General features: G+C 41.6%; 1 long non-coding RNA gene across 1 annotated transcript in view; it reads left to right on the top strand.

Moving 5' to 3' along the window:
• LOC310714669 overlaps positions 1-12,536 on the top strand; it is a 29,966-nt gene that overhangs the window by 11,346 nt on the left and 6,084 nt on the right. The window lies entirely within an intron of this gene.

Genomic DNA, 12,536 nt, shown 5'->3' with positions numbered 1-12,536 from the left:
ACTGGTGGAATTTACATCAGCATCATACCTTTCAACGTTTTCAGACCCAAAACCAGGACACGTGTCTTCCAGGACATGCTCCCAGGTGAGTCATGTGACCTGCACCTTCGTCTCACTCCAGAAAAGCACTTTTTGGGGGGCAAGAGAGCAACATGAGAGATAGCTGCAACAAAAATGGTCTCTGTGATATTGTGCATAAAAATGGGGATATTCCATTTTTTTCTGGGGCACCTGGCAGGTATGCAGAAGAAATCCTAGAAAGGGGCCATTCTGTGTGAAGGATGGGGGTAGCACAGAATAAAGAGAGACTTACACCTATTCCAAACCCTGTTCATCTCAGTCATGTGACCTAGAGACCAATCCTCAAAACTCAAGCCCATGCACACCTGCCAGAGCAGCCAGCAGCGTCCCCTCCCAGAAGCTCTTGAGCAGAGTTTAGAACAGGGGTAATTTATGCCAGAATACATTCCTATAGTTAGGATTATTCTGTAGATTATACTCAGAGAAGAACCATAGAAATCAATTAACATACTTAATTAACTAACTAACTTAAGGTGGAATCTTAATTCTAGGTCTGCTGGGGTAAGTGAACTAGGATCCAGTGGATCTCTGGATCAGCCAGCTGGTTCCCAGCTCAGCTGTGATCTGCCAGTATAATTCCCCCATCCCAGCTCAGCCAGGACCCAGCTTTCAGTAGGGTGCTTTCAATAAAACTGTCCTTTGGCATCTCCCCATGTATGCTGCTTGTTCTTTGGGGTGTCTGCAGGCATATCTTCGGGGTGCTTGTGAGTTGTGTGAAGTGGGACACAGGGTGTTCTGGTGTACTTCATGTGCACTTGTTTACCCAGTCATCTGTTCTTGCATGTGGCTGTGGGATTGGTGGAGCTTGTGGTGGGCATGCCTGGAGTATATGGCATACAATGTGTGCTGATTGGCTGCCTCTGTGAGCATTGCTAGGGGCACCATTTGTGTGCTCTGTCCCCTATTTGTTTGTGCTGGCAATTTCAAGCCACTTTCCCTAAGCTGTCTCTGAGAAGTCTCTCAGTTCATACACAACTGATAAGGGCACTTAAGAACTCTCCTGTGTGTGTCAACAGGTGGGCTTGTCCCCATAGTAATGTTGCCTGAGCTAGCTCTCTAGGTTTTGCTGCCTTCTTTTCTCTCTGCTGGGCTGGGGCCAGCTTACCCAGCCTTTACCCTTCCCAGAAGTTCTTGAACAGCATACTTTACACCAGATTACCTTAAGATGCCTTCCATTAGAATTGCTCCCTGTCCATTAACTCCAGTGTGTCTACTCTGAATATGACTTAGTTGCATACATTATTGTACTTATTCATTGGTTTCTTTCTGATGCGTGATCTCATATTAGGGTAAGCCATCAGCAGTGAGGTAATCTTTCAGCACTTTAATGCTGGAATCCCCTTTTCATAATCAATAACGTTCAGTCTTATGTGCTGAACAAGGCAGTGCAGTAGCAATTCTCTTGGCACTTGAGAACTTGACACAATTCCTACTGTTCATTCAATTGTATGATTGCTCTCATTTTTTAAATAAAATTGTGTAAGGAATTACATAAAATGAAATAGTAAAGTTCACACATGAAAATTAAAGGGTTTGTAGAACCATGACATAAATTAATTGTCTCTCTGAAAGTGAGGAAATCAACTTGTCACACTTCATTTTTGTTCATGTGTGAATGAAACCATTGCATAACCCATCCTCCTAGCTCACATGGTAGAGCATGAGACTCTTACTCCCAGTGTCATGGGTTCAAGCCCCACATTGGGGGGGGGGGATCCTGCATTGCAGGGGGTTGGACTAGATGACCCTCGTGGTCCCTTCCAACTCTACAATTCTTTGAGTCTATGTTTCTATGATATATATCCAGGTACCCTGATATGTAATAAGTATGTTCTCTTGCTGAGGCTTGTATTCTCCCAGTGCTGTGCCATGACTGGCTACTTGAGTTATCTGGAACTGAGGAGCTGGATGGTGGGGGAAGAGGAGGTTATAGGGGCAGATACCTTCGGGTTTCCAATGACTCCAATAGGAGAATGAGATCCAGTTCCTTAATTCTTGTGGGTTTAACATACTCAGAGTAGAACCACTGAAATTAAGAAATTTAAGTCCATTGATTTAATTTGGTCTATGCTAAGAGTATGACATAGCTGAATGTCTCCCAGAATGTTTTACTTAACACCACCTGTTTCGTTGGTGCAATTTTGCACCATTACAGAGGGTGGGAATGAACACTGAGCTGTCATAGGGTCCCACTTAAGCTCTGCTCCTCCCTTGCCATATCCCCACCTTGGCCATTTTGTGCCCAGTGAACTGTTGGCTTCATCACAGAGGCAAGGCTATTGCTGCACTGGCACATAGGAGCAATGCTATCATTTTTTGACCTTAGGAGCAATCATATCTCGCTCAGCAGACTTAACTCAAGGATAGGATCACTCTGTAACTCTTCTACTGTTTATCTGTGGGAGATTAATGTCTACCAGCCTCATTAAAGTAGGCATCAAAGTGACATTGAGACTCAAATCAGAGCAGACTTTTTGTTGTTATGCGAGACAAGATATAATGTAGCCCTAAAAAAAAAGAAAAGAAATGTTTTGCATACTTTTACATCCAAGGAAAAAATATGCTTTATTGCTATCATTATAATTAATTAGTAAGAGTTCAGCTGTGATCTGAATGCACTTCTGTTAGCCTAGTTGGGATTATTTATTGAGGAGTTTTTGCTATGCTGCATGTCAAGTTCTTTTCACGGTAGTCAAGTCACATAAAAATTGTTCTAAGCAGAAAAATGGTCGTGTTAAGCCTTGCAGAATCATGCCCACGACATGCATCGAATATATATGTGTGTGTTTGTTATTCAGCATTTAATTAGTTCAACGCAAGTGACTATATTTACTTTTCTTCTACATAATTGAGTGAAGATTTTCTAAGTTCTTGGTCATGAACAGAATGCAAAATGCAGTGTTTCTGAATAATGTGTTTTGTTAGAAAAAGAAAGAGGCACCTGCCAGTGGATTTTTCTTATAATTAGCTCTGAAGAAAAGTATCTGCTTAGTGTACAGTGGTACCTCGGGTTAAGAACTCAATTCATTCCGGAGGTCTGTTCTTAACCTGAAACTGTTCTTAACCTGAAGCTAATGGGGTCTCCCGCTGCCGCCACGCCATTTCTGTAACCTGAAGCATCTGTAACCTGAAGCGTCTGTAACCCGAAGTACCACTGTATTAGGAATGGAGATAAGGGAGCACCCGGGAAGCAGAAACAAGGAGAAGGTCAGAAGTCAGAGCTCTGCCCACTGAGGCTCTCATGTAGGAGGACCTACCAGGACTGTGAACTCCCAGACTGTTGCTGAAAGCAAATCCCTAGACACACATGAGCTCAGAGACACCATGTTCCTTAATTCTGTGTTGCCCACTATCTTGTTGGTCGAGCATAGGGTCATAGATCTATGGAGAGGACTCAAGTGGACAGCCATGTTGAGCTATATTATCTCCTTTAACATGAATAAATCTCTAGTTACTAGGAATGCTGCCCCTGCTTTTTGGAACGGTATTCCTGTTAAGATAGAAAAAGTGCCCACAACCCATATTTTCCAAAACCAATTCTCTTTCAACAAGCTGGATGTTTGCGTTAGGTGTCCATTTTGTATTGCTTTTAAATCTACCTTTAGCTGTTCTATGATATGTTTGTACATCGCCTTGAGACACATTTAAATGGATATATTATTAATAATGATAATAATAATAATGTGGCGTGGGTGTTTGCTCAGCTGTTTCTGTCTTGCTTTTTCCTTGAGCCTTGTGTGTTTACGCTTCTTTGGCAGTCAGGCAGTCAGCTTTTCCCTAATGCAAAGATGTCTGAAGAGATGGTTGATGATAGCATCCATGTCTGAAGCTAACTCGTGCTTAGAGATTAATTATTCAAAATGACGGATGCTTTAAACTGGTGTGATCAATAGTGTTATCATAATACACAGTAAAGGACGAGTCATCGCTGAGCTAGAATGCGGGAATTGGTTTTTAATTTGTTATCAAGGAAATTAAAAGAAGCCAAAAATGAACATAAAACACACCCAGCAGAGCCAGGAGACATCAATCGCTATTGCCTTCAATTTCTTCTGCTTCATCCAGGTGATGTTTAGCTTTCTGCTCCTAATTACAATTTTTCATGTTATAAATGCAGTAGTGACCTGGGTATGACAGCAACATAAAGAACTCCAAGCTGATCCTCGCAGAAAGGGTATTTTGATCTTATTGCCCCCAGAGAGTTCACAAGGAAACTGCTGCCTTTTCCAATGAAGATTGATAACTACTAATGAAAAGCAGAAGGGGGCACCTTTGTCATTACAGTCCCTGTAAGCAAAGCCAACTAATAGAATAGCAGTTCTGACTGTCACTGGCAGTGGTAGCCTTGGCAAAGAATGGGCAGAGGATGTCCCAAGCTATATTAATTCCTATTGGCAGCAATTTTGAAATGGTATACCTCCACTGACTACTCCCTGAAGAACAGTTCCCTGCAGACTTCAGACATATTGCTTGCTGTCAAAACAAAGGGACAGAGGAGATGCTGTCATTATGCCTCAAGAAGCATTTCCCATTTACTTTAAGCACTTCTGCTGCTAGGAGAACCAAGCTAGCTATATATCAAAGGATAATATAGACTTGAGGAGTATGGTCTGGCTGATCAGAAGTCACAGAGCTGGTGCTCCAGTTTATATGGTAAAGAAGAAGAGCTCCTGAATGTCAGTCACTGGGGAACAACAATGGAAGAGGGCTATTTCAGGCTTCCCCAGAGCTGACCCTACTATTAGACATGGTGAGGCAGCTGTCTTGGGTGGCAAATGACGGGAGTGGCGGCAAGGTGTTGGAGGACAGAGCTCTGTTATCTTGTCACCAGGGATGTCCAAATGTCTTCTGTACACACATTGAGGAAGGGCACCATCTTGTCCATTGCCTTAGGTAGCCCTGGGATTCCCATTGACATCTAGTTGGCCACTGTGGGAAACAGGATGCTAGACTTCATAGGCTTTTAGTCTGATCTGGCAAGGATCTTTTTATGTTCCTTATCTTCTCCCATCCATCCAACACACAGCATCACATGTGAGACAGACATTCCATGCAGAGTCCCAAATACGCAATGGACAGAACTGTAGGACCATTCTCTACCTTTTTTTTTTTTTTTTTTTTTTTGGGGAGGAGGAGGAATTGCACAAGTATAACAGATCTATAATGGAAACTAAAATCGACCTTGCATATGGTAAAAAGCCTAAACCATTTGACTACTGTACTTCGTTTTGTTCTTCATCACATCAATATTAATGTTTGATTTGACCAAAAAAAAGGTGCTCTATTAATTAGTTTTCTTCCCCTTCATTCTTATAAGTGCATTTGTCATTTAGAGAACATTGTTATGCTGTGTCTCATTCACTACGTTTATGTATACCAAATCATTCAGAAATAACGTGTTTTGCGGGGGGGGGGAGGCAAAATCATATGACACAGCAGCAGTGAGGTTAATGGAACTCTCTGTTACAATTTCATTATCATCTGTCACTCTAAAAAAAAATAATCCAACTTTATCTCAATGTCTTTTTAGTTTTGGCAAATCCCAAGGTAATCATCATTCAATGTTTTATTAATAAGACTGGCAATGGAGGTGATGAGAATTACCCAGCCATGATAGGCAGAGCTTATTCCTGCCTACTATAAGACAGTTGCAAAGGGAAGAGGAGAGCTCTGATAAGTGTCTGGACCACCACATTTCAAAGAGATACCTGAAGCCATACAGTGGTACCTCGGGTTACAAACACCTCAGGTTACAAACACTTCAGGTTACAGACTCTGCTAACCTCAGGTTAAGAACTTTACCTCAGGATGAGAGCAGAAATTGTGTGGCGGTGGCGCAGCAGCAGCGGGAGGCCCCATTAGCTAAAGTAGTGTTTCAGGTTAAGAACAGTTTCAGGTTAAGAACAGACCTCCAGAACGAATTAAGTTTGTACATAACCAGAGGTACCACTGTATTTGCAAAGCCACTTACACAACACCTAACAGCACTTCAGTAGATATGGCCAGCTTAATACATTGGACAAGGAGAGGGGGGCTATTGTCCTATGAAGGTGACACCCAGAGTGCACCCAAAGCTTGATTTTTAGAAAGGAAGTTGGGAAGCAAAAAACAAACAAACTTTCCTACAGGCAGTCGCTTAGTTCACAACTGAAGTTTGGAAGGAGCAAATCGAGCCAAAGGCTGAAAAACACTGAAAATGCTTGGGGGGGGGATATGTGGCCCTCCAGATGGTGTTGGCCTCTGACTCCCATCAGCCCCAGCTAGAGTGGCCAATGGTCAAGGATGATGGGAGGTGTAATCCAACAACATCTAGAGGGCACCAAGTTTGCCCATTGTTGCCATCAGTAAAATAACTAAGCAGAACATGTGCCTATAATACTTCAGTATACTTATTTTAAGAACAATTTTGATTCTACTTAGAAGCTGCCCTGTACTTTGTCATTCTGAAGAGTAGATAGCAGGCTTGAACTTCACATGCTGCACTGTCAGAAAATATACTGCTTTAACCAAATCTGAGCTCTAAAGTTTCTATAGGAGAAATCACATTTGTACCCCACTCTTCCCCCAGTGAGCTTTGAGGCATGTATTAACAGCCCCCAGTATTAACAGCCCTGTGACACAGGCTAGATTTAGAAATAGTTATTAGTTCAAAGTCACCCAGTGAACTTCATGAATGAGAAGGCATTTGAACCCAGGCCTTATCAGTTCCTGACTAGTATTTAAGTCACTGTAGCAAAGTGGCTCTCCTCCAGCTGTTGTTCAACACAGTTCTAAGAACTCCTACTGTTTTGTGCTTCTTTTAAAATGTGCAACATGTTTTCTTCCCTCTAACCTATTTGCAGATGTCACTTTAAACATTATTTTCCAAGGTTTTATTTTTCCATAGAAAACAGATGTCTGCAATTATCTCTGCTTTGACCTCTGAGACTTATCAAAGTCAAATAGGCAATCATCCAATCAGATGAGCTATCATTACCAGAAGAAAAGTAATTATAATCTGAATATGTTTGAACATGATTATTATAAGTCTAAACTGTTGTACTTCTGATTGGGATTGAACTGAAGAAATTATCATTTTATAATTCAAATGATATAACTTCATTTGTTTTTGTAATTTTGAAGAGTAGAGAGCAGAATGATTTAATAATGTAATCCTTTAACTAGGAACAAAGCATGCAGTGATATCTCTAAAGCCACAGAAAGATGTCTTAATTAAAGAAAAGAGCTAAAATCAGACAAACCGCAAAATGAGTGAATGGGGTTCCTGGAAACAATGGGAACACCAAGTACAGAACATTTTCCCCTTCTTCAGATTATCCAGGAACAGCTGAAGCAGTGATACAGTCAAAGGTTTGGATAAACAGGAGTTCTAGTTTCATAGGTTCCATGAGTAGCAAAGATGGCCACTGTAAAATCTGGTAGTCTATTCTATTTACATGCTTCTGTAGGGCATCCGAACTAAACACCCAGTGGCATATGAAGGTCAGCCTTCGTCAACCTGGTATCATCAAGGTTTTGTTTTTTTTACCTCTAGGCCAGTCTTTACCAATCTGATGCCTCCAAATGTTTTGGATTACAACTCCCATCAGCCCCAGTCGGCACACTCATGCTGATGGGAGTTGTAGTCTAAAACATCTGGCAGGCATGTGTTTGGCAAAGACTGCTCTACAGCATGTAGCTTGGGGGCTGAAAGGGGGGGGGGGATTCAGTTTAGGAGTAAGCATCTTAGAGGCCACCAAGATCCACTTGTGTGAGATCACATTAATCACCTCATCATCCCAGTAATGTTCGGATATGTTTCTAGAGCCTCATCATTTAGGAAGGGAATGTGGGGAGCCTTTTTCAGCTGAAAGGCTGCTGTTCATTTTGCATAACCTTCCAGGGGCCACATGCCAGTGGTGGGTGGGGCCAGAGACAAAGTGGATGAAACAATGAATATAAATTTTACCTCTGTGCAGTGGGTTACTTTTACACATTCTCCTACAATGCTCTCTATTCTCCTTCCAAGGAAGTGAGAAGCATGATCAAGGACACATTCCAGCCAAGCAGAAAGACTGGATGAGGAAGGGCTCAGAAGGGTGCATGGCCTATGGAGGGTCTCAAGAGTCAGATAAAGAGACCTGGAGGCATTTGGCCCTTGGGCCTGGGGTTATAATGCGCATTTTCAGATGTCCCATCACTGTCACCGCCAATTCTCCTCAACTCCCTCACCAAAGCATCTTAACATAGGTTGCAATGCAGGCAAAGTAACAGTATTTTTAGGTCTAAATGATTTCAGTGGGAGAATTAAGCATATCCTTAAAGATTTTCCATTGAATTTGGTGTTGTTGAGAAGTGCCCTTTTGTATAGGTCTGAATTCTGTATCAGACCATCAGCATAGTGGAACCACAATTAAGTCAACCTTATGATCATATAATTCAGAACTTTATTCCAGAGATCAGTCTATTGCCCATGCTCTTAATGATAGTTGTGAGCTTCAGATTTTACCTACTCAAGCCTTCTCCAGGGACCATATGGAACAGATTTTGCAGCAGCATCCTTTTGACCACAGTGCTAAGAGGGCAGGGAATACAAAGGTGGCTCAACTGTCATATCCAATACAGACTTGAGCTGACAGGGCAGAAGGAAAATGGCAGGGAAAGTAGTGAATAGCACCAGCATTTTTTCTCTGCACTAAAGGCAGTGCTGTATCCCTGACCCCCCCCCCCCGCCTGCATATCAGGGATATTCCAGCTATCCACCCTGAAGTCTCAGGTTTCATGTTTATTTTTTATTTTTAAGTAAGTTTTTCTTCTTTTTAAAAACTTGTGCTGATAAAAGCAAAAAGATGCAAACAGGATTCTGCCCAGTAGTCGACTAGGAAGCATCTCAGAGACACCAGAACAACTGGCAAGCACTAAACTATCCTTTTTATGTTTATCAAAATGTAATTGGATATGGTTAATATTTAGTGCAATTAAACGACTTTGAACATATTGACAGAGGCATACCTTAGGCTACCTTGTGCACTAGGCAAGGAGCTGTATCAGTGCCCCCCAATCACTTGCTCTCTTGACAATGAGATATATTAGTGTGTCCCCCCCCCCCTAAAGCAGCAGAGGAGTGGCCCAGGGAGCATGTGGATGGGCGGGCAGTCTCCTAGCCACTTCAAACCAGAACGAAGAGGTGTAGTTTTTGCACACACACCCAGGCCTATGCCATTGGTGGGGGCCAACCTGGGTAACCCCTACATACGAATATTGGTCAGGTCATGGAACACAGACATCATTGGCTCCTGACAGAACCATCAGTGGTTCTGATTGGTTCTGGTTGAGGTGCCGCCCCCACCTTCTGTAGGGCTCTGTATGACCAGAAGTGAGAAAGTTCAGGCCACAGAGTTTGTGCTGTTAGCTGCCTCAGAGGGCTCTATCACTCTATATTAAGCAGTATCTCATTTGTTTGTTTTAGTATTTTAAAACTGCAGACTGCCTTGGGTGCCTTGGCAGAAAGGCGGTATATAAATGCAGCAAGTAAACAAACAAAACAAATCCATGAAAGGTCACAATTCTTAAAGTTGAAACCCTTCTGCATTCATTTCACACACACCAGACTCTCCCTGCCCTTAAGGCCCCTCCCCGGGTTCGACTAAAGGGATCCACCAAGTTATTGTGCTTACATGACAGTAGTGTGGACAATAGCATGTGCTTTTGTAGCAGAAAAATTGAGAGTAATTAGAATGCAGTTGGGGAGCACTTCAGAGTAGATGAGCAAGTAAGTCCTCAATTTCCTAATGCCTGCTAATTTGGCGGAGCTGCATGCAAGTTCTCAAGCCAGAATGAAGACTTCCCACTCTCATCATCTTTGACAATTGATAACTCACCATTAATGATTTAACATGTAGTAAATAATACGGTAATTTTATTTGTAGATTCAGGTAGGTAGCCATGTTGGTCTGATGCAGTCAAAATAAATTTAAAAAAATTGTCCAGTAGCACCTTAGAGACCAGCTATTGTGTATCTGCAGAAGTGTGCATGCACACAAAAGCTTATACCCAGAACAAACTTAGCTGGTCTCTAAGGTGCTACTGGACAATTTTTGAATTTTATTTGTTTGCATTTTTGAATTTGTAGCGATGGACTGACCACAACAACTTCTTGTTCAATGTGAAAGGTCAAAAAAATGAGTCAGGTAACCTACTTTTCAAAGCATGCTCATAAATCTCTTCCATTCCAACATATCTCATCATTTTCTGCTTAAGAAATTCAGCTTTATGATTTAATTAATCTTTGGTTATTAAAGAGAACCAGTATAGGATGCTTCTTATGGGCTGTGTGAAAAAATAAATTTAATATCACCAAGAGGTCAAGATTCAGACCACACTTTGGTCAGAAATACAGCAATAGTGCTTCATTATTCACCTCAATTTGAAATTGCTATGGCTTCATTTTCACTGGGATGGTAAACTTGTGTCTGGGCTGTGCCACTGTAGATTGCAAGAAGCAGCTTGTATCATTTAATACTCCAAACATATAAACAAACAAATCCCTCCATATAGAAAGCTAGATTCTAGGCCAGCCTTTCCCTGACATACTAATTTCTTTTTATTGATTGATTGATTGATTGATTATTTAATTTCTATACTGCTTAATATATTTAAAATATCTAAGCGGTGTAAAAAAAAAGGAAGCAACAGCAGACAACTGTTATATTTTTGTATGAAGGAAGTAATGTGAGCCGCCTCCTGCTATGGTACTGTCCAGACACAAGTTTGGTACTTCAGTGAGAAACAAACTTATTTCTTGTTAGTGTAAATAATTCACTCAATTGTTTGGAGTCAATATAATTCACATCCTTGTATTTTCTGAACTACAACGGCATAAACATACTAATTCTAAGCCAGGGATCGCCACTGTGGTGCCATCTAGGCATTGTTGAGCTCCACTTCCCAACTGTAGAGTCGGAAGGGACCACGAGGGTCATTTAGTCCAACCCCTTGCAGTGCAGGAATTTTTTTGCCCAATATGAGAATTGAACCCACAACCCTGAGATTAAGAATCTCACGCTGTGCCAACTGAGCTATGCCATACACATTGGCTACCCTTGATCTAAGCTCTTTGGCGTGTATCACATTAAGTCACTCTCTGATTAGACTCATTGAGATCTATGGGCATAAGTTGGTCATTGCTAACTTGTCCATAAGTTTCTGTAGATCTACTCTATGACTTAATGGGCTACAGCCCCATGATTCTGGTTGCATTTCCCTTATGTATTTATTCATTAAAATGGTATGTTCTTTTTGAACACACCTTCAAAGTAGCTGCTGAGTTGTGACATAATAACATTACAATCAATATAAAACGATCCTGCTTGAATCCGGTTTCTCACAGGCATCTGGTTGGCCAGATCCTGAGACTAGACGAGCCAGTGGCTTGATCCAGCAGGTTCTGCTCGTCTTCATCAGTCAAATGCCACTTGTACTCTGAGTTTACTATCTGAAACTGCTTTAGTTCAAGAGCTCCAGGACCTTACAAATTTAGAGCATTACAATTATGTAATTTCAGTTTCCCTTAGCAACAAGAAGAAATTAACAATGCAAAGCAATGTAGGATCCCAGTTTGGGAAAGACCAGCTGGGAGATATGGAAACTTCCTGCAGCCATAACTGCCATGGAAGTACTTTTAAGTTGAACAGGAACCTTGGCAAATTAAGGGATTGTCTAGGCTAGGGTTTGATCACGTTTATCCTCTTTGGGTTTGCTTTCTCTCCAAAGGGAGTAATTTAGGTTTCTGTAATTTGGGGGCATTGCATTTCTTTCTCTGTAACATTTACATGTCTTATACTCTTCCTTTTATCTTTGCAAACTTATTATTTCATAAAAATCGTGATCTCAGATTATTTTAACACTCATGCTTATAGCTTTAACCTCCCACTACTTAAGGAGGTTTCAGAAAGACCCTAGCCAACTTCTAGAGGCTGTTTGATCTAGTATATAAAATTTAAATCTGGTTAGCTTGTGCAGTTTTCTGATTTTGTGCAACTCTGAAGAATCAAAAGGGGAAATATATATATATAAGCATAGTTCCTCTGCTCAGGAGCATACCACAATTAGCGACGAGCATAGCCAGAAAACAAATGAAAGCATTGAGGAAGTAGTGGGCATGGAATGGAGAGTTGCAGAAAGCGACAAGTTATTCACCCACCCTAAAACACTGAGACAACTGGAGCAATTTGGAGACTGATTGTCCACAATTTATCAGTTTATTCAGGCTTGAATTTTACAGGAGATAAGCATCAAGCTTGGTGTTGTCCAGGGGTGCCAACCTGAATAAAATATTGGGGGAGCCTAGGAAAGCCCCGCCCAAATAGTCACATGACACAGTACACACACCATTTGAATGGCAATGCCCATCAACTTGGGGGGGGGGTCGGTCCCCTCAAATATTTTCTTGGGGGAGCAAAAGACCCCTTGGCCCC

This window comes from Podarcis liolepis, assembly GCF_965112155.1.
Source record: "Podarcis liolepis genome assembly, chromosome: 9".
Classification (NCBI taxonomy): Eukaryota; Metazoa; Chordata; class Lepidosauria; order Squamata; family Lacertidae; genus Podarcis; species Podarcis liolepis.
Note: the sequence above shows the minus strand (reverse complement) of the source record. Positions and strands in the feature narration are given on the sequence as shown.